Raw genomic sequence first — 23,728 nt, 5'->3', positions numbered from 1 at the left:
TTGTCAGTATTGCAGCTTGCTGCTGAGGAATTTGCATATGTTTGTCATGCAGATTGCCTAGCCACATCCTTTGTGGGCTTGCTCTATAAACAGCTATGTTTCCCACAGTAAGTTGCTGGTCATAAGAGTTAGTCCTGTGGAACACTCGCCTGGAGTGTCAGCCTTGCTCTTTGTTTAAAGATTAGCCTAGAGTAATTCCTGGGACTGCACTAGGCAGGTTTCCCTAGTGCAGTTAGGATTGCTTATCTGTTTTGTTTGTCCGTTGGGATTGTCCTGTCCCAGCGGTGGTCGACAGGAAATCGTTCTGTGTGTCTGGGTGCTAACCGGAACAGCGGTTGTTACTGGTAGCCCCTTCTGATCTGTTTCCCTGGATCGCACCAGCCTCTTGCGCTAGTGCTGTGGATCCTTCTGTTCTGCTACTCTGTACTTGGATCGCACTAGCATCTTGCGCTAGTGCTGTGGATCCTTCTGTTCTGCTACTCTGTACCTGGATCGCACTAGCATCTTGCGCTAGTGCTGTGGATCCTTCTGTTCTGTCTTCCTGGATTGCACTAGCCACTTGCGCTATTGCTGTGGATCCTTCTGGTCTGCTACTCTGTACTTGGATCGCACTAGCATCTTGCGCTAGCGCTGTGGATCCTTCTGTTCTGTCTTCCTGGATCGTGCTAGCCACTTTTGCTAGTGCTGTGGATCCTATCGTTCGCTTATTCATGTTTTCGTGTGTCTGTCTTGTCTGCTACGAACGCTTGCTGGTGGCTCGGTGAGGTAACCGTTAAGCAAGCGCTCGCGTCCTCTGTTTTATGTTTGTCTGTCGGTGGTTAGTTAGGCATGTTTGTCTCAATTGTGCTTATCACATAGAGACCGCGCATAAACGCGTGCACTGTTGCGAATGAGCGGTGTTCGCGTTTAGCTAGCGTTTGTTATTTTCCGTGTCTTCTCATTGTATTATTTGGTGTGCCTTTGCTACTCTTGTGCTCTGCCTTGCTGTAGCCTTGTGTCACCTCTGGCAATCTCCTCTCCCGCGATTGCGTTCCTGCTTCCTATCTGCTGTTGTGTATGCACCGTCGCGGGTTGGTGACTAGTTTGGTGCACACACATACAATCTGTCGCTTTGCACTCTCTCCTTCAGGGCTATCTTGCCCTGAGTTCCGTCCCTTCGTGCAATTCCTGTCTGGCGTGTGTGGCAGGGCAGAGGAGCTGTTCCTCTGCACCCCACAGCTCCATCTGTCGACAGGAATTTCCCTCTACAGGTGCATTGCACCTTTTGCTGGGTTCCCGCAAATTATACGCTTGTGGAGGATTTCCGTAGTGTCAGCGCACGTCTTGTGCGCTGATCACGGAGAGAATTCCACAATTGTTACAATTTCTCATTGGCAAGGGGTTATCCGCTACTGATTGGGATGAAGTTTAATCCTGGAATAAAGTTACTCTTTCAGACACATGAACTATGCTTGTGACTTCATATTGCCTACTTGAAATTCTCCATTTAAATATCGATCACATCATAAATAAGAATATCACTTTACAGTTATGCATAAGTTTCACTCATTATCATTCCTTCTTATGCATAAATGTATTTTACACCTATGGTCCTAAATTCTATGAAGAATGCTTCCTGTGTGAAGTTTGTATGCTCCCATTTGTTCCCTCAAGGCAAATATCTGCTAGCATGTTCACTAGCATCTTACCAAAAGCATTCTACTGTGCATAACTATGATGGGGACTTTGGAGTGCAAGCTCTGTTGGGGTTAGACACACATGTGAAGCAATGGTTGGATAGTGTACTGGTTAAAGTGGTATTAAACCCAGCATTTCTTCTTTACTCTAAAAGATTATTTACAGCATATTAAATACTACCACCATTTTTTTTACTAGAACAGCATTAAACTAGTTAAACACAGGACTTACAAGCTCCCGCCAGGGAAAGCTGGATGCATCCTAACTGGAGATAACATTATCTTGTAGTTACTTCATTGTATCAAGTGAGGAATGTAAACATTCTCTGGCATTTCTGGGTACATTACAATATGAATACACCAGTTATGAATAAAATGCAATGTCAGCTCTCAGAGCAAAAAAAAAATGTACTTTAGGAACTTGTAATTTCTAAATGAATAATAATTACTTATGCACGAAAGCAAATATGATAACTGTATGGGATATAAAAAGTAGGAAAACATGTTTTTATTGAATATTATGCCAGAGTTTTATAATGCCTTAAGGGCTCATCCTCTGACACAGGGGACCAGGGTTCACATCTTGGCTCTCTCTATTCAGTAAGCCAGCAAAAACTCGGTATACAGAGGCGCCAGAGTAGGATAAAAGAGGCGCTCAAACCTATTGCTTGACCCACTGAGTTGTGCTCCCTGGGTGGAGGGGTGCATCCCCAATCCCATCTACTATCTACAGAGAGCAACTTCTTAACCTGAGTGGGGTCAGGTCCTAATGCTCCCCACCTGCATTTAAAGTGGTTGCCTATGGGTAACCCGTGTTTGTGAGTATATATATATATATACATAAAATTGTATTGAACTCTTCATTTTACTTGACAATACTGCACCATATTGGGCTCTCGATTCTCTTCTTGTTTTTAAGCATACTATTCAGTAAGCCAGCACCTATTCAGTAGGAGACCTTGGACAAGACTCCCCAATATTGCCACTGCCTACTGAGTGTGTCCTAGTGGCTGCAGCTCAAGCACTTTGAGTCCCCCAGCGAAAAAGAGCAATATAAATGTTATTTGCCTTGCCTTGTCCCCCGCCTTGTCTTGTTCATTATAAAACACTGGAAGTGTTACAAATACAGGAAGTAAATAAAACTAGTGGTGGGTTGGGATGCAAACAGCAGAGTACTTAGGAGTGCGATTTCCTATTTCCCATTGTACTCTTCATTAAACTCTGACATATTTTTGGAATAAATGTCATCCCGTACAACGCTTTCTACCATCTTAATGTAAAGCTTTAGGCAAAAATTGGAATGCAGAAATGTTCACATGTATACTTTTAATGCCACTATAAACTTTTTAAACTCAAATCCAGTTGTAAGGGAACTTTTTTATAATCTATAAAATGCAGCATCTGTTTTAATTGTAGCTGGCATTAAAGAAAAGTTTTCCCAAATCAGCTGCAAACTTTTTAACCGCAATTAAGTGTAAAAGTGATAGCCCAGCTATTGAGATAATGAATCCCATGACACATATATCAGTATGATGACTACCAACTAGTGGCATTCATAAAGTTTTCATGGTTGTGATGTATGAATGCTAACTGCTTTCCTAGAGCTATGCAATGTAAAGTAGAAGCAAGTATTTCAACATCTAAGACCATCAACTTATGGCTAAAAGCAAAATAAGTATGACTTCATCTGCAAAACCTGTCAGAATTCAATTGTTCCTTAATAGCAGCTGCAAGCATAATGTCAGTAACTGTACTAGCTTTGGCCATACTGACTTTTTGATTAGAGGTTATGGATTAAAAACACACACACCTTACAGCTTTTAAAATGCATACATATCATTAAACAGCTGGAATATTACACATAATAATATGCACATAAATGCCACTGTATTCCTAAATATGGTACCTATTTATGGTCTTTTAATATGTTTATAAGCTTGTGCTTGTGCTTAGAAAGTTGAACATGTGCTTAGAAAGTTGAAAAAAAAGACAAACATTGAGAACAACAAAGCCCCAAAAAAGAAAAAAGAAAAATACAAAGGCCTGACTCAGTTCCAAGAGTAAAAAAATATTTGCTAGTAAACTATCCATGTCAGGGTGCTGCTTTTTGGACCATTTGGTAGGGATCTCTATTGGTTCTAGCAAACCATCTTCAGTACCCTATATCATTTATGACCCACTGCTTAACAAATGATTATTACATTTTTTTTAGATTTTTTTTTTTTTTTTACATTTGAAGATACAAACCCACTTTTTTATTTTTTACTCCACCATACCCACATACTGGTTAGTATTGTCCAGAACACTAAGCATGCAAGTGTGGATGTTGTGCTACCTGAACAATACAAATATTAATAATATTGACATTAAAAAATATCAATATGATTTAAGTGGTAGTTTGAAATAGAAGAGTTGAAATGCCTCTTTGTAAAGTAGGCTAGTCTGACAGAATCACAAGGGACTCATCCCCACCAGGGGGCATAAGAGGAGGTGGCATAATTAACTCAATTATGGGGAGTAAACCCACGGGTGTTGACTTATATTTGTACCTGAAAGTCCCTTTAGATAAGGGCACTCTCAGCTATTTGCCCTAGACAAGGTGGAAGGAGTATAGGGATACATTAATACCCCTTAACTTTTCCTTATTGCCTTTCATCTTAATCCATGTCTTATGAACTGTCCCAATCATTTTAATACTCAGGGGTTTATGTAAATCTTGCTTGAATACCTGCCCCAACAATGACCATTGCCCTGACTACACACTGCTACTGTACTATACCAAAAGTGAGAGCCAGCAAAATTATATAGGATTATTTAGCATGTATATAGTACTGACATCTTCCGCAGTGCTTTACAGAGTATTTGATTTTTTTCCTTAAATATTTCTGGGTATAGGTAAATTGTAGTAATGTATCCCTATATGTATGCGAGCAGGAGTAGGACGATATCAAGGAGACACTTATTGAAGGAAGCTTCCAGATTCCACCATGGGACATCATAAGGGCTTCTCTATACATGCAGGTCAATTAATTATACCCACTCTTGTCCTGGGTTCCTGGGGACTGTAGGGGAAATTAAGTACCTTATCCTTGGCCTTAAATTGGGGAGGGGTTGCAAGGAAGGGGAGGATTTCTGTCCCCTTATTTAATAGTAATCCGATGTCAAGAACATGTGGACCTTTAATTTTCAAGTGTTAAGTCATAATGGGCAGGGCAAAGCATCATGTGGAGTAATGGGTTAAAAAAAAAAAGATTAGGGATATGCTTTAAAAAAAAAAAGTTCATACAATTTTGGAGAGTAAAAAAATAATTTTTAAAAAGGATAAAATAATTTTTTTTTTACACTACCTGGATCAAGAAAACAGAGAACTGGGCTAATTAAAACATTTTTTCAATTCCCTAGTCCCTGGATCTCAATGCACTGTGTAAACTATGCAGGTTTTCAACACACGCCTGTTCCAAAACTGGAAAGAATAACGTGTGTTATACCACTTTCGTGTAATGTAAGAACTGGGAGACAGTGTTTTTTTTTTTCGGTCCCTATAAAGGAGAAGTGTGATAAGTGTACTTACAGTGAATAGTGCATTCTTCAAATGGTTCTCCTTCAGATCACTATAATTCTCTTCAAGTTTTGTATGGCTCTTTTCATACCTACACACGCAGAAGTGCTACATGACGGTCACTCACAGAAGCTATTGACACACACCTTTGCTCTCCACAGCAAAAGTATAGATCTGCAGTTCATCATAGTTGACATCTTTCACCTCCTAAAGTATACATAATGCCATTTGGTAGACACTAGACAAAGTGAGAAGTAAGTAAAGAAACAACACATCAGTCACTGTGTGGACTGGAGCAAACAGGTACTGGAGAGGATTAAAAGAATACTACATGGCTAACATTTGAAGTGTACCTGTAGGGAAAAAAGGGCCCTTAGGTGGTACTCACCTGGGGAGGGGGAAGCCTCTGGATCCTAAAGAGTCTTCCCCTTCCTCCTAAGTAGAGGTGATCCAGTGCTGCTGGCACACCCCTGAAAATCTGCCAATAATCCATGTCGGCAGTGCGTAGGGGTGGTCAGAAATAATGCCCATTTCCGATTTCTCAGAAAATCCAATTACCTGCAATGTCAATTTCCATTTTTTCAGATTTTCAGTTTTTTCCATTTCCATTTTTCAATTCTTCCTATTGCTGAGGAGTATTTTATTTGTCATTTTTTTTTGCATCAGAAAATGCAACAAATGATAGAGGGAAAAAAATTGGAAATCGTAAAAATTAAATCTTGTGATTGGTTTAACCTCTTGAGGACCGCAGTGTTAAACCCCGCTAAAGACCAGGCCATGTTTTGTTAAATTGGCCACTGCAGCTTTAAGGCCTCGCTGCAGGGCCCACATTTCTCAGCACACAAGTGATTCCCCCCCTTTTTCTCCCCACCAACAGAGCTCTGTTGGTGGGGTCTGATCGCTCCCCCTGTGTTTATTTTTTTTTTTATAAATATTTACTTTATTATTTTTATAATAAATTTTCCTTTTTTTTTTTATCTGGCTCCCTCCCTCCCCCCGCCACCCAATCAGCATGATAAGCTGTCATAGGCTTCAGCCTATGACAGTGAATAACTTCCGCATCAACAGAGGGGACAGCCGTGTCACATGACTGTCCCCAGTACATCGTTGCTGCAGATCGCTGCGCTGTACACAGGTATTAGACAGCGGTTTCACCCTCTAACAGTTTCTGAGCACTGATCACCACCGGGAGACTGAAGGCACGCAGCCTGTGCGCAATCTCCTGCTAGCCCCATAGATGCTAATCCGCTTGGAGTGGTCCTGGGGCTGCCACCGTGTTCAAGCTAATTGGCATGGAGTGGTTGGAAAGTAGTTAACCTCTTGAGGACCGCAATGTTGAACCCCCCTAAAGACCAGGCCATTTTTCTGGAAATAGGCCACTGCAGCTTTAAAGCCTCGCTGCAGGCCGTCCAACTCAGCACACAAGTGATTCCCCCCCCCCTTTCTCCCCACCAACAGAGCTTTCTGTTGGTGGGGCTCCCCAGATGTTTATTTTTTATTTTATGTAAATATTTGTTTTATTCTTTTTTGAATAAATATGCCTTTTTATTATTATTCCTCCCTCCCCCTGCCAGCCAATCAGCATGATCAGCTGTCATAGGCTGAAGACTATGACAGCCGATCACTTCCCTGCTACTGGAGGACACAGCCGTGTCACACGGGTGTCTCCGGTACAGCGCTGCCTTAGATCGCAGCGCTGTACAGCAATATCGATCACCGCTGGGAGACTGAAGGTGGAGTGGAGCTCCACCATCAGAGTCTGGATGCGCACGCATCGGTGTGCATGATCGCCCGCAAACCACTCCTTAAGGACCTTCTCCCGATTGGCGTAAGGCAGTCCTGGGGCTGCCGCCGTGTCCACGCCCATCGTGTGACGTGGTTGGCAAGTGGTTAAAATCACTGCGTTAATCCAATTTTTGCTGAAAAATTCTCCATTCTCTGACTGATCTAATGCTTCCAAGTTCTGTAGTTGGGTTAAAATTGGGCTCAAGTTACAGAGTTTTAGTAAATCGGATTACCGCAGAATTCAAATTTCCAATTTCTGATTTCCAAATTCCGCTCGGAAATGTGTAAAAATTTAAATTCCGTGAAATCTGAATAAGTATCCCTAGCAGTGCATACAGATGTAGTAGTGGTTTTCCTTTGCGCTTCGGCAGAAATAGCCAAGCACGGTTGGGTCCACTTTACAGCGCAGGTGCAGACAATTCACGCATGGGCAGTAGAGCTGACCTGATGCCTGGTTATTTCTGCCAGAGCCCAAGTTGGAAGCCACTAGTACGCCTGCGTGCACCGTCGGTTGTGAATATTTTAGTTAGTGTCACTGCGGGGGAGCCAGTTCTGGAAAGAGCTGACTGCGGAGGATAAGGGAAGACTCATTAAGGTCCAGAGGCTTCCCCCTCCTGAGGTCGGTACCCCCAGGGTCACTTTTTTCCCTTCAGGTCTACTTTAAAAAGTCTCACCTCCGTTAATGCAAAATCCATGTTTATGACTGATAATTTGATTAAACCCTCCCAGGAACATTTCATCATCACCTTTTTTATATCCCCTACTCAGCATGTGAGCTTAATATCATTTTCACACATGCCAAGTTTCCCCAGAATGTCCGCCAACTTTGCTTTTACCTTGTGTACTGTGATAGCATTCTATATAACACAAATATCTTTATGCAACTAAAAATGTTGTACAGAAACAGTATTCAATCATCTTAAAGGGACACTTACGTCAGGAATAAAAAATCAGTTTACTTGCACGGGGCTTCTACCAGCCCCCTGAAGCCATCCCGTGCCCTTGCAATCACTCACAGAGCCTCCAGTCCCCTGCCGTCAGCTAGTTTCATTTTTGCTGACAGGCGCTGACAGGGAGTCGGCGGGCTTTCTGCGCCTGCGCAAGCCTGGCTACGCGTATCCTTTTTTATGTTCCTGTCCTCAATAGTGTCCTGCACAGGCGCAGGATGCTATTGTGGATGGGAACACAAAGGAAAATACGCGTAGCCAGGCCTGTCGGGCCTGTTAGTGAAAAGGAAACTACCTGGTGGTGGGGGACCGGAGGCTCTGTGAGTGACTGCAAGGGCACGGGATGGCTGGAGGGGGCTGGTAGTAGCCCCAGGAAAGTAAAACTGATTTTTTTATTCCTGGCTTAAGTGTCCCTTTAAGAGTAATCAGGTTTTCCACCCTCACTATATCAGTAATATCCAATCTTTGGAGATTATAGCATAACTGTGCAAGAATAACATTCCTTCTGATTATAGGAAACCTCCTCAGATTTAAAAATTATCTATGATACTCCACACTCTCTCTTAGCAGGGAAAGATTCTGCCTTTTCGCTACTTGATTAAGTCCACCCCATGTCATCTTTGCATACATTAAATGAGATCTTCTGTATGACTGTATTTTTAACTTAAAGGGTTCATGAAAGGAAGGAGTGTAGAAGAGCATATGTGTGTGATCTAGAGCATTGAATAGATGTTAGCCAGTTGTCACCTCAAGGCCTTTTTCTATACTTTGATTCTCCCTGGCTATATTTCTCCTTTTTTATTTTTTTTAAAGCCCTTTAGCTTCTCTTGCCTTTTTACATTAAATAACCATTTGAAAATTAATGATAAAATGCTACGCGTATATAGCTTTTATTTATATATATTTTTTTAATTGAAATTCCAGCTTCTGTTTCTGTGATTTTGCAAGCATCTAGCCACCAAAAACAACACTTTTTTGTAAAATCAGATGTCACTTCTACGGGCCTTTTGACTGACTGCATTTCGATCCTAAAATCAGATCAGACACATGTGCTATGCAGTTGTCATTAGTGATAAGCAAAAATGCCGTTATTCTTTTCAAATTAATTGTTGCAAAAATGACATTATTTCGATTTTCAAGCAAAAATGCCATTGAAAATAAGTTTTGTTATTTTGCATTTTTCACATTTTTTTTGCGGTAAAAATATTGATTTTTGCACTTTTGTGGTAAAAAAATATAGTTTTCCATGATTTTTAAATTTTTGTGAATTATCACAGTTAAAGGGATACTGTAGGGGGGTTGGGGGAAAATGATTTGAACGTACCCAGGGCTTCTAACAGTCCCCCGCAGACATCCTGTGCCCGTGCAGCCACTCACTGATGTTCCGGCCCCGCCTCCAGTTCACTTCTGGAATTTCAGACTTTAAAGTCTGAAAACCACTGCGCCTGCGTTGCCGTGTCCTCGCTACCGCTGATGTCACCAGGAGCGTACTGCGCAGTCACAGACCATACTGGGCCTGCGCAGTATGCTCCTGATGACATCAGCGGGATCGAAGACACGGCAACGCAGGCGCAGTGGTTTTCACACTTTAAAGTCTGAAATTCCAGAAGTGAACCGGAGGCGGGGCCGGAGCATCGACGAGTGGCTGCGCGGGCACAGGATGTCTGCGGGGGACCATTAGAAGCCCCGGGTAAGTTCAACTCATTTTCCCCCGACCCCCTAGAGTGTCACTTTAAATATCAATTTTTCAAACTATTTTTGTGAAATTTTGATCAAAATCCAAAATAGCATTTTCGATGCAAAAATGACTTTGGTGAAAATCCACAAGCAGCACTGCCTCACATTGGAAAATTGGCATGAAAAATGACACGGTTAATAAAGGAGAATTGTGATCACATTCTGACGCATTTATGAGTGTGATTGTAATTTTGCAATTTGCAGTGGAAAAGAGCCTTCAGACTGCTTTGGTGCTCTGCATGCTTTGCCTCTCTCCTTCCTGAGACCTCTTTCACATGTGCTGCTAAACTGTGCACTTGGCAGGCAGTTTAGCCTCCAATCTGCTTGACAATGCGTGCCATCTGGTTGCAGTTTAATGCAACCAAATGGCAGCGTTTGTAGCCCACATGTCAGGGGTTGACATACTGTGCAGTTACTGCACAGCAGAAAACCATCATATTACCTCTAGTGCAAAGCAGCCGTCTTCTCAGATGTATAGGACTGATGCCACTCTCTGCCCATGCCTAGCATTTGCAAGTGTGCAGTGAATGCATGAGAGCAGCCGACAGACAGTGGACACACCCCCTGTCAGCCAACCATGTGACACACATCTACATTTGTTTGAACAGAGAATGATAAGCTTATCTTTGTGGTGATTTTTGCAGCATTCTCCAAGTGGCAGAGCCTGAGCCATGTGAGTGAAATGTATTGTGCTTATGCAGACAGTCAGTAAAAGAAATAGCTGCTGAGCATAGGGGAAGTTACACCCATCATAATCAGCTGGAGAAGGGGCAGCTTTTACTATGCATGTTCGAATCTAACATTCCAGACTGGTCTAGTCTCCTTGTGGTCTTATGATGGCTGATACTGTCAGCAGGAGCAGAAAGAATGCAAAACCAAGATGTTGTCATTGCTGAAAGGTGGTAACTAAGAAGACTCATTAGAAGTGTGGTGGCTGGTTGCTAAGGAAGGCTCCCTATAATAGGAACTGGACTGACAGAGGATGAGTTCAGCTAATAAGGGATAAATGTAGTTTCCCATGCCCTTATTCCCTTAGGCTGAGAGCACACTTGTCTGTGCAGAAAACCATGAGTTTTCTGCCACATGTGTCTCTGCAACCTTCTCTGCATTTTACTTTTTTTGAATTGTGTTTTTGTATACATTTGAGGGTGCATTTTGCATTCAAATTTTTCATGTTTTTTTTTTTTAATAATCTGCCCTTTCAGCAATAAAAAAGCTCTATTTTTTCAACAAAAACATCAGATATGGAGATGGACTACTCCATCTCCTAATGGCGGATTATTTTGTTTCATTTTTTTTAAACCACTCTGAACTGCAGTGGCTCAGGCCAACTGCCAGAATAATGGCACACAAGCAGGCTGGTCAATAACATTTATATAGATCCTCTCTTGGAGCGCTTTTGAAACAAACAAATAAAGAAAACCCTCAGAATTGCCCTTAATCCCTTCCCTGCCCTCCTTGAGTTGTCTTGTTTTGCATAACACACCTCTCAAGTGCCAGAAATGTGTTTTCTTGTTGTTGTACTGGAGCTGGAGTACACTGAAATTTTGTGCAGTCAAGTGATCGACAATCATTTAACTTGGACTTCTGAAGACATTACTAGTAGAACTCCTCTGCCATCTCTCCTGACTTCCTCACTGCCATCTAGTGGTCTATACATGATACTACACACTTTTCCAGTTTGTACAACTTAAGTTAATATAACACTTGAATATGTGATATTGCGGGTGATTTTTCCTTGTATGACAAAATGTGATCTAATTTTTATTGCGTTTTCTGTACATTTTTTTCTTTTTTACTATGGCAAACTACAATAGAATTTATAGGAAAAAAATCCATTGACTTAACACACATAATGAAATGTGAATGTACGCAAAAAAAAAAAAAGCAAAACCTAAGAAACATTGACTTTCATCATATGTATGGTGATGTATGGTTTCATTCTGTGCGGCAAAATGCACACGTTTTTAACGTGTGTGCACCCTACCTAAATGCTACTTGATAGCAATGAAATAGCAAGAATAACAAATAAAATAACATTTTCTGTAATAAAGTGGCCTGGTGGTTAGAAGGTTAAGGAAATGGACTAGTCCATAATCATTCTTTTGATCATCATCAAGAATCATTTTTGATAATAGGTTCAGAATTATCACATGATACTACCTATTAAAAGTGGCAACTGCACAGATAGTAAAAAATAAAAGTACAGTGCATTTACTCAAGTACATATATATGTGTATGCGTACATACGCATTTTAAATTTTACTTTTTTTTTACCCTTTAAATCTCACTATTTCATCACTGTTACTGTATATCACTGTTAGGCTCCCTGCACACTGCAAATCCATTTTGCGTTTCCGATTCCGATTCTAATTTTCAATTCCGATTTTCCCTGAATACATTCAACAGAAAAATGGATCAAAAAATGCAGCATGCAGTAAAGATTAAAAATCGGAATCGGATGTAAAAAACGATTAAAAAGCGAATTGGAATCGGAAATGCATGCAGTGTGCAAGAGGCCTTACTGTTCTGTACCCAACAAACGTCTTTGTCATCTGCATGCTGACTAAAAATATTATAATTTTATTGTCATTTTTACTGATGTTGTTTAATAAAAAATATCGGATATGGTTCATGACAGCCAAAGTAACTCCAAAAAAGATTATACTAATGAACCCCTTTCTTGATAACCTCTTAACACAAACTGGACTTACCGTATATATGCATCCAGTTTGAGCCTAACAGGACATACAGGCTTGTTCTGTCAATCAGCGGCAGGTGCGCAAGCACTCCCACTGCTGGTTCACTGTGGAATTTACTCGGCAGGGATTGGTGAATAGGAACATGTGTTCCGAAGCCTATCAAAGTGCTTGTGAATGAATAAAAATGTTAATCAAAGAGGTTGCACTCAAAGTCTAAGAGTTCAAATGTAGTTGCTACTTGCACAGAAAGGCAGTCCTTAGCTGTCCAGCACCAGGTTTAAATCCAACCCATCCAAAGGGGTCTTGATCCTCTGAAATCAGCCAGGTACTCGTGACCAGCACGTATATAAAATGAGAGAAAAAGGCAGACAGTAGTGTAAAACCATAGGCTATTGGGACCCTCCACCACAATAACCTCCACCAGTACACAGGGGAATGTGCTGCCAGCAGTGATGGATCACTCCCCCTATATGCCTGCACTCATCCTGGCATCCTCCCTTATTGACCAGAGGCAGGATCCAAAAGCATAGGGGGAATGGCATCAGATTGTCCTTTCAGACAGAAAAGCAATCTCCTACAAACCAAAACAGATCCGGATAGTGTAAAACCACTTTAAAAAAAAACACCAAAAAAACATGAAGATACACTCACAAGCTTTGAGCAAGTTCAAGCATATAGCGACAAGTACAACAGGTCCCCGGGTAGACCGCCCACACAGGCGCTGCATTGAAATCCCCGGGGCCCCAATGTCTTGCATCTACTTCCGATCCCGTGTGACGTAGCTCTGCCCTATGTGTTTCATCAGAAGCTGACTCATCAGGGGCTGATATCACACGTAGGATCAACATCTAAGTAGCCATACCCAACCCCACCCACTGCCACAGAAGCCTCTCACAGTAGGATCACCGTGCAAGCTCCCCGCATTCTGGCCACAACCCCTCCTACCTCATCATAGATACACTATGGGTCGGGGCTAAAACCAAAATGTTTCCCCTCCCCCAGCATTAGCGCTGTGGACAGGATTGGTTGAATTAATAAATATTCCTTTAATTAGGAGCCATGCTCATTAATTAAAACAAAAGTTAAAAGTAGAGAAAAACATACACTAAATTCTGTAAACAGTGGACAAAAAAGAAAAAATAACAGTAAAATACATTACGGCATTCACCCCTTATATATATTTATCAACATATTCTGTCCCCTGTTCCTCCCCCATAGATACCAAAATAAAAATAAAAGTCAAAGTGACAACATTTAAAAACATATGTTATGGGACTCAGCTTTTATAATATGTATGTCATGAGGGTATATTACTGTTATTTCAACAAATAAGGGCTTGTAATTACTTATAGTGTTCAAAAAACACAAAACAGAAAATAAACACACCTTTATTTAAATTATTATATTTTCGCCATACATTGTACTAATTTACATGTTGTGATAGCCGACACAAAAAGTCAAAAAATGTGTGGGTTTTATCTACAGTATAGTTGTGTATATTAAAACTATAAGTAATAGAATTGGATAAATAATGTATTTTTCCATTTTTCCCTTATAGTCCGCTTTAAAATGCTTAGAAAATAAAATAAGTACTAAAAACAAGTATTGCCACAAAAAGCCTAATTTGTGGCATAAAAAACAAGATATACATCATTTAGGTGAGATTATTTATGTATTTATTTATTGTATTTATAAAGCGCCAACATATTACGCAGCGCTGCACATTAGTTAAGGTTGCAGACAATATTTAGGGGTGGCATACAGCAATAAGACAATACAGGAATACATGCAAACCAGATCATGCAGCACAGCATGAGTACAAGGTGATGCTTAGTCAGTCACTGGATGGAAGCATGGAGATAGGCAAGTTGAGTTCACTCAAGAGTTCACACAGATCCATAGGATGGGTGTACGGTTATGGAGGTGCGTGAACAGATAGGAGACATAAGGAGGAGGACCCTGCTCAAAGGCTTACAATCTAGAGGAAGAGGTAGATGCATTAAAGGTAGGGGACAAGAGTTCCCTAGCTGCAGGTTTAGATCACTAGTGTGTAGCGTGTGTGTGTGTGGGGGGGGGGGGGGTCAGGCCAGATTAAAAAGATGAGTTTTGAGGGCCTTCTTAAAGATGTTGAAGGAGGGGGAAACCCTAATGGGGGGAGGTAGGGAGTTCCATAGTGTTGGAGCAGGTCTTGAGAAGTCCTGGTGGCGTGCATGGGATTAGGTGATATGGGGGGGGGGGTAGTCAGGCGAAGTTCATTGGAGGAGCAGAGTGAGCGGCTAGGTGTGTACCTATGGGTAGAAATGTAGGTTGGGAAGGTTTTGTGGACAGGTTTGTAAGCCAGACACAGTATCTTGAACCTGATTCTGAGCTGGATAGGAAGCCAGTGGAGGGATTCACAGGGGGAGCCGCCATGGTGGAGCAATGGGAGGAGTGGATAATTCTGGCTGCCACATTCATGGCGGACTGCAGTGGGGCAATTCAGGTCAAAGCGGGATCAGACAGAAGGGCGTTGCAGTAGTCAAGGTCGGGAAATTATGAGGGCATGGATGAGGAGTTTGGTGGTGGCAGAGGTCAGGAAAGTGTGGATATTGCAAATGTTATGGAGGAGGAAGTTGCAGGACTTTGTGAGGTTTTGGATGTGGGGCGTGAAGGAGAGTGCAGAGTTCAGGATGACACCCAGACAGCGGGCTTGAGAGGTAGGGCGAATGGTAGTGTGGTTAACCATGACATTCACATCTGGGAGGGTCAGGGATGGCAGGGGTTGGAAGATCATAAATTCCGTTTTGTCCAGGTTTAATTTCAGGAATCTAGCGGACATCCAGGAGGAGATGGCAGATAGGCAGGAGAAGACCATGTCCATGGTAGTGGTGAATAGGTCAGGGGTGTGGTGGTAGATCTGGGTGTCATTTGCATACAGATGATAGTTAAAACCCATGGAGGAGATAACCTTGCCAATGGAGGATAGAAGATAGGAGATTAGAAGTTATGGCCAAATTAATGGGGGACAACACTGAAATGTAAAATAGCTCTCAGCAGGAAAGGTAAAATAGCCTGCTGGCTTAAGCGGTTAATACAGTAAGATACAAAGACCACCAGCTAGTGCTATATGATGATCTCTTGCAGTACTATTTGCCCCTCATACTAAAACCCTGAGTGAGGCTCATCTTTATTATACACTATATTCTGTAGAAGGTATTATGATTTCCAAAGCACATAGTCTGTGAACTGTCCAAACTCCTACCCTAATCTCCTCATCAGCGGAAGGGGTTAATGGGTATATTGTCTGTTAGCTGTTATAGTTATTTATATGTGAAGTTAGTTACTATGTATTAGGACACTGTGAGATATGCCCGGATAAAAGGTTACACTTTTGTCAGATTATCTATGGTGCATGAATAACAGACAGCTTTATAAACTGTCTGGACACTTAAAGGGTACCTGAGGTTAGAGTGATATGGAGGTTGCCATATTTATTTTCTTTTGAACAATACCAGTTGCCTGGCAGTTCTGATGATCTCTTTGGCTGCAGAAGAATCTTTATCACATACCTGAAACAAGCATTTAGCTCGGGCTCATTCACACTACAAGAGCTTTTTAAGCACTAGATATTTTAAAAGATTTTGCTAATGCAATGCTATGGGAGATTTTTACTAAATCGCATCGCTCCAGTGTGATCACTCACATAGGATAACATTAGCAAGAGCTTTTAAAATCACAAAGCACTCAAAAACGCGCATGTGTGAACGATCCCTTATTAAAGGTGTGTAGCTTGTTCAGGGTCTTTAGCAAAAAGTTTTATAGGGAGAGGTTCTCTTTAGTCCCATCATCACTCATATAACTTAGTCTGGATACAGATGGGACAGGCCACCAGCTTGTCTTTTTATGTGAATACAATGCTGCCCACTGAGCTGTTTATAGAGATAATGGCAGAGTTTACCCTAGTCTAGGCAGAAAACACAACTGGATTTTAGCGCACACATTCTTGAAAGTGTATGCGTTCAGGTGTGCTGCAATACATGCATTTTCCTACAGTAGGTCAATGATTGTCACTAAATACAGTAAATGCACATGATATGCGGAATCATACTGCACTAATGAACACATTTATTTACATTGGTTTCAAGTTCAAATATGAACGTGCATGCAGAAAAAGTAGTACAGCTCTGTAGAGTCTTACCATCAATTCCTCTCCATTTCTGGCCTGGTTAGTGTGTATTTACCCTTAACAGCCCCCCCCCCCCCCCCACAAAATAAATAATAATAAATACATAAAAATGAAACAGCAGTGACAAATTGCTTCTTGGCTTCCTTCTGCAGGAAGGGAAGGGTGATTTGTTGTGCTATTGCTGTGCTGGCCTCTGATAGAGATAGGAGAAATTCGGCTGGAAAAGGTGACTTGCTTTTCACTGGAAAAATAACATCCACTCTCCAGGCAATAGGTAGCTACTGGATGCAGGACCCTAACAGGTGCTCTCTATAGATTGTATTCATTGCAAAAATACAGAGATTCAATGCATAAAATCATTGCATGCATTGCTAATTAATACTAATTTATGTGTTCAAAAATGAGAGGCAGAAAAAAAGAGAAATAAAGAGTAGCTTAACCTCTTGAGGACCATGGTGGTAAACCCCCCTAGTGACCAGCCTAATTTTACATTAATTGGCCACTGCAGCTTTAAGGCCAAGCTGCAGGGCCGTATACCTCTGCACACAAGTGATCTCCCCCCCCTTTTCTCCCCACCAACAGAGCTCTCTGTTGGTGAGGTCTGATGCCCCGTGTCACACGGCTGTCCCCAGTGCAGCGCTGCTGCTGATCGCAGCGCTGCACATGTAAATACACGGCGGTTTCGCCGTGTAACAGTCTCCCGAGCGGCAATCGCCGCTCGGAGACTGAAGGCGGAGCTCAGCTCCGCCCACCAAGCGGGAGATGCGCGCGCACTGTGCGCGCGATCTCCCGTAAACTGCTGCCCCAGGACTTTCCGCCAATTGGCGTTAGCTGGCCCTGGGGCTGCCGCCGCGGCCACGCCTACTGGCGTGACGCTGGCGGCAAGCGGTTAAAGGATACCCGAACTGACATGGGACATTATGAGATAGACATGTGTATGTACAGTGCCTAGCACACAAATAGCTATGCTGTGCTCCTTTTTTTGTTTCTCTGCCTGAAACAGTTAAATATCAGGTATGTAAGTGGCTGACTCAGTCATGACTCAGACTGAAAGTGACTACAGTGTGACTCTCACTGAGAAGAAATTCCCCTTTTACCTCTTTCTTGCACTCAGTGTCAGGACTGAGTCAGGACTGAGTCAGCCACTTACATACCTGATATTTAACTCTTTCAGGCAGATAAAGAAAAAAAGGTGCACAGTATAGTTATGTGTGTGCTAGGCACTGTACATACACATGTCTATCTCATCATGTCACATGTCAGTTCGGGTATCCTTTAAAGGACACCTGAAGGATATGGAGGCTGACTTATTTATTTCCCTTTAAATAATGCTTATTTCTTGGCTGTCCTGCTCAATCTCTCACTCTAATACTTTTAGTTAGAGACCCTGAAAAGCATGCAGAACAGATATTTGACTGAAGTTTGACTGTATTTGCTGTATCAGGTGTGTGAATCAGACACTAGTGATGCATGATATGTGCTGAAAAAAAAGTTTTAACACATATTGTAATTTAGCATTAATTAGCAATGCACTAGATTTTGTGCATTGAATCTATGTACTTTTTACAATTAATACAATTTATAGAGAGCACCTGTTAGGTACCTTTTAAGCAGCACAGTGGGCAACATTGTACCCACATAAAAAGTCTAGGTGTCATCTCCCACTTGTTTCTAGATTCACTTATTTGAGTGGTGATGGGACTAAAGGGAACCTGAAGTGACAGTGATATGGAGGCTGCCATATTTATTTTCTTTTGACCAATACCAGTTGCCTGGCTATTCTGCTGATCTTCTGCCTCTAATACATTTAGCAATAGACTCTGAACAAGGATGCAGCAGATCAGGTATTTTTGACATTATTGTCAGATCTGACAATATTAGCTGCATGCTTGTTTCTGGTGTTATTCAGACACTACTGCAGCCAAATCGATCAGCAGGACTTCCAGGCAACTGGGATTGTTTAAAAGGAAATAAATATGGCAGCCCCATATTCATCTCCCCTCAGATTTCCTTTAAGCTCCTTCTGAAGTCAGCAATCTTATCACACTGTGCATCTTCCGATCTGATATTTTGTGTACGTGAAACTCTAATTTTAAATTACCTATATTTGTACTGTAATACTTTATTAAGTCAGCAGTCATGGTTTTAAAAAGGCCAATATTGTGCCACCAGGAGGTAGAATAAAGATAACTTAATGTAGTGCTAAAAGCTTTCATCTGTAATGAGTCAAGAGGAATCACAGTTTAGCGACTCTCTGCAGGGTAATTCTGTAACTAATTGTATTTTAGTCAAGTCTTCGCAATTTGGAAAAACCATGTTAATCGCAAATATTAAACTGAAGTTGAGAATTGTAGAACCCCATTTTATCACCAAAATCATCACTGTTCTGTTAACTATGCCTCAGTGGCAACTTTATGTCCAAGATATATATTTTATGAGCCGCCTGGGTCATATATTATATCAGTGTGTCAGTTAATCAGCCCTCATTTCCAAACCTAACAAATAAAATAACCTACGAGAAATATGTAACATAAAATTGCTAATAGATGGTGTCATCAAAATGTCATATTGTTTCCAAGAGTTAATGTTGTTGATTTATTAGAATTATGGTGTTATTATTGTCATCGTTAACTGTTATAGCTCGACAGTGTTATATTGAAGTTTAGAATTATAATGTGAATTAATATTGCCTGTACGTTGGCACTGAAAGCCCAGATGTTTTATGCCACTATCATGTTTTATGACAACAGAGCATGTGTAGCACAAACTACCAGGAACATATATGCCTGGCAATGCCAAATGAGAGAGTGGTGCAACTAAACATCACACAGATACCATAGAAGGCAGAACCAGCACAAATAACCCACCCATGTGAATATGCACTCCACCATTCTACAGGATGTGTATGAATGAAGGCGTGCTGATTAAGGACGATCCATGAGATGCAAATATTTCCGAGTTCATGCAGGATTATGTAAATGTTTATACAAATATATGTAGCTTCAAAATGGACCAATCAATTTAAACCTGGTGGGACTTGATTGGCCCCTTCTAAAGCTGCATATATTTGCATACAATTAACATAATCCTGCATTAACTCGGACATATTTTCATTTCATTGATCATCCCTAGTGCTGTTAGGGTAACAATTCATAGTAATAAGCAATTCAACAGACTAAGGACAATCCAGGCACAACCTTCTCAAAGATGCCCCAGCCCAAATAAGTTAAATTGGGCACCCAATGCTATGGTAGTTTGAATGCTGGGCACCAGTTGGGGTGCTGTTGCTCAGCTATTGTATAGCTTTTATATGTAGCTTCATATGTGGTGGGGATGCTTTGACTTGGTTATTATTTGACCAAGCTCTGGATATTGGTAATGGCTATATTAATAAGCATAGGATTTAGGTCAGAATAAGTGCTAGAAGAATTAGATAGGATAGGGAGAGGATAGATTTAATAGTCAAGCAGAGGAGTGTATGAAGGGGGTTGTTGTGGAGCAGTAAGGGGAGGTTGGGGGTTAGTTTTAGGCATTAAGCAAGCTGATAGTAGAATATTGATAATACCAAATTAAGATATGGATACATTAAAGTTCCGCGGAAAAGATACACTAAACAGAAGGAAATAGATTGGTAGAGGGGAGGAAAGCACTAATGTCAACAGTGAAGAAGGAAACGTTTTAGAATAAAACAATGCACTTTTGTAATAATGTGGTATTATATTTTTGTATGGAAGAGTTGTATTATTGTAAAAAATCTGAAAAATTCTGGAAAATAAAGATATGAATACATTGAATGAATGCCCCTTCCAGCCACACCTGATGCACTTGCCTGCCAATACAGCCTTTTGATTTACCAGCCACCTGTAAGTGATTATTTTTAAATGATTACCGTGGAATGCGCTTGTTTTGTAGGTGGCTGGATGGTGTAATGGTTAAGGGCTCTGCCTCTGACACAGGTAACCTGGGTTCGAATCTCGGCTCTGCCTGTACAGTAAGCCAGCACTTATTCAGTTGGAGACCTTTGGCAAGTCTCCCTTACACTGCTACTGCCAATAGAGCGCGCCCTAGTGGCTGCTGCTCTGGTGCTTTGAGTCCGCCAGGAGAAAAGCGCAATATAAATGTTATTTGTCTTTTCCTTACTCTGCTAGAGTAGCTGTACGTATCTGCAGATTTTTTTTAATATATAAAACATCACTCATTATAAAACCCAAACAAACATGCACATATGCTGCTCTTGTCTAAGAAGGCATTGAACATAATAGGGCCCAGATGTTAACATAGAGATACAAAGTTTTGTCTGCAACTATTGGATCCATGCCTAGGCATCTGACTCAATACTAACACTACACTATAAGCACATGCCAATCCAATAAATACTTACTAAGCATTACTTTGATGTGATGGTAATCCACCTTATATAGCTACATATGACATCTCAGTTCTAGCATCAGCATTCACCATACTGTACATTCCTGATTTCAGATTGGCTTGTACAGTTTTTTTCACGTTTCTTTTTGCCAAATGAGCACGACAGGGAGAATGGTAAGGATGCCTATGATACAGCCTAACCTTAGAGACACTGGGGCACAGGTGTAAGGAAACTAAAGTGAATGACTTCCTCCAAGCGGACAGTCAGATTTTTTGTTTTATTCAACAGGTGAAACCTAATTGGTTGCTTTGGGCAGCTGTTCCACTTATGCTCCAGGTTTCCTTGCAACTTCTTGGATAAATCTGTCCCACTGTGTCAGGTTTGACATAGGGTCACCGTAACAGCATGTGGGTTGCTATAAGAAGAACCACGGCATAAGGCTTGCTTGCCATGGATATGGAAACTCATTTCTTTAATTATGAAAGAAAAAAATCCGTAATAAGTTAACAACACTAAGGAAGGCGTAAAAAATATAATTTGTAAAAGCAGATTCATAGTCACAATGGGGGTGGTAAAAAGAATATATGTCAATGCTCCTATTATTAGTAGCTATAATGAGTATGCCATATACAGTAAATAAAGACCCTCGTTCATCTTATGTTGGGGTAGACATTCTAAACATGTTTCTAGCCCCTAATCACCTGAAAGACATGGATGATTCTTTCTTTGTGATTATTGCAGTTTAGTTGAATCAGCACATACTTATAGTGTACGTTAAGATAATTGACAGCACCCCCTCCCCCCTTATCTCTTCCTTTCCACACCTGCTGAATCCTCAAGCTATGTCCATGCTAATGATATTTGTTGTTTAAAACAATCTAACAATAACATTGACTTTTTTTTTCTTTTCCTGATGAGTGCAGAGATGAACTGTGCTATTTGCTGAGCAGCCAATGCTGTCTTACGCATATAAGTGTAACAATAACCTCACGAGACCAATTACAAAGGGGGGGGAGAGGCTAGAGGGGACTGCTCTTCCCCCACCACATCCAGGGTCCTCCTTCTGTGCTGACTTGCAGTTACCTGCTTCCAGTGGTAGATCAGGTCCACATTCCTCTGAGCACTGTATGGTATTGGCTACATATCTCCTTGCAGTTCCCAATGCATGTCATGACTCATGTGACATGGAGTAGGGATGTATGAGGCTGTATGGTATAAGTGTGGCTGCATTGAATAGAGAAGTGTTTATCTGACCCACCACTTAAAGCAGCTAAACTATTATGTTCTTCTGTATTACTGTGTTTATTAATAGGGGGCTACCTAATGACATGGGGGGGGTATCATGAAGTTGGGAAATGGGCAACAAAGCCCATCCAATACCTCTATATGGGAGGGGTGTGCATGCAAAGGCTACATAATGGACAGGTCGGGGCAAGCATATTGCCTAACTCTGCTAGGAGGCCAGAAAGGGGTGCAAAGGTTACCTAATACGAATAATACTAATATTTGATATGTGGGGGTTGCACAGGGTAATGCTGATATCTGGGGGGAGGGGGGTTACCTAATACTAATATTTGATATGTGGAGGGTTGTACAGGGTAATGCTGATATCTGGGGAGAGGGAGGTTAACTAATATTAATATTTGATATGTGGGGAGTTGTACAGGGTAATGCTGATATCTTGGGAGAGAGAGGTTACCTAATATTAATATTTGATATGTGGGTGGTTGTACAGGGTAATGCTGATATCTGGGGAGAGGGAGGTTAACTAATATTAATATTTGATATGTGGGGGGTTGTACAGGGTAATGCTGATATCTTGGGAGAGAGAGGTTACCTAATATTAATATTTGATATGTGGGTGGTTGTACAGGGTAATGCTGATATCTGGGGAGAGGGAGGTTTCCTAATATTAATATTTGATATGTGGGGGGTTGTACAGGGTAATGCTGATATCTGGGGAGAGAGAGGTTACCTAATATTAATATTTGATACGTGGGTGGTTGTACAGGGTAATGCTGATATCTGGGGAGAGAGAGGTTACCTAATATTAATATTAGATATGTGGGGGGTTGTACAGGATAATGCTGATATATAGGGAGAGGAAGGTTACCTAATACTAATATTTAATATGTGGGGGGTTGTACAGGGTAATACTGATATCTGGGGAGAGGGAGGTTACCTAATACTAATATTTGATATGTGGGGGGTTGTACAGGGTAATACTGATATCTGGGGAGAGGGGGAGGGGTTACCTAATACTAATATTTGATATGTGGGGGCTTTCACAGGGTAATACTGATATCTGGGGAGAGGGGGGTTACCTAATTCTAATATTTGTTATGTGGGGGCTTTCACAGGGTAATACTGATATCTGGGGAGAGAGGGGTTACCTAATTCTAATATTTGATATGTGGGGGTTTCACAGGGTAATACTGATATCTGGAGGGTGGGGGGTGTTTCTTAAAATAACTGGGAGCATCCAAAGTTTTGTTGGGGAGGCCCACTGATTTCTAGTATGGATCAGTGCTGGGCCGAAATTACGCATTAGCGTAATTACGCATCGTAATTCACTACAAATGCACCGTAAGCGTTACGTGTAAGGTTACGGTATTACACGTAATTAATTACGCGTAGACCGTAGGTTACGTTATTACGCGTAACAAATTACGCGTAAGACAGTAAACTCCTATTGAAATTACACAGTCTGCCGTAATCGCATAATATTACGCTCCCGTATAATATAAAAAAGCTGCCGACTTTAAGGGTTAATAGCAAAGCCCCCTTA

The 23,728-nt window shown here is 41.3% G+C and overlaps 1 protein-coding gene across 5 annotated transcripts in view; it reads left to right on the top strand.

Moving 5' to 3' along the window:
• IL1RAPL1 (interleukin 1 receptor accessory protein like 1) overlaps positions 1–23,728 on the top strand; it is a 1,893,014-nt gene that overhangs the window by 421,678 nt on the left and 1,447,608 nt on the right. Inside the window, exon 1 of one of the 5 annotated variants that reach the window (XM_068265640.1) lies at positions 10,279–10,377. The exons of the other annotated variants lie outside the window; for them this stretch is intronic. The gene's annotated coding sequence lies outside the window, so the exon portion shown is untranslated. Of the gene's footprint in view, positions 1–10,278; positions 10,378–23,728 lie in introns of those variants that run through there. 5 annotated transcript variants of the gene reach the window in all.

The sequence above is a fragment of the Hyperolius riggenbachi genome, chromosome 2, assembly GCF_040937935.1.
Source record: "Hyperolius riggenbachi isolate aHypRig1 chromosome 2, aHypRig1.pri, whole genome shotgun sequence".
NCBI lineage: Eukaryota > Metazoa > Chordata > Amphibia > Anura > Hyperoliidae > Hyperolius > Hyperolius riggenbachi.
The sequence above is the reverse complement of the archived record's forward strand: the minus strand, read 5'-3'. Positions and strand labels throughout refer to the sequence as shown.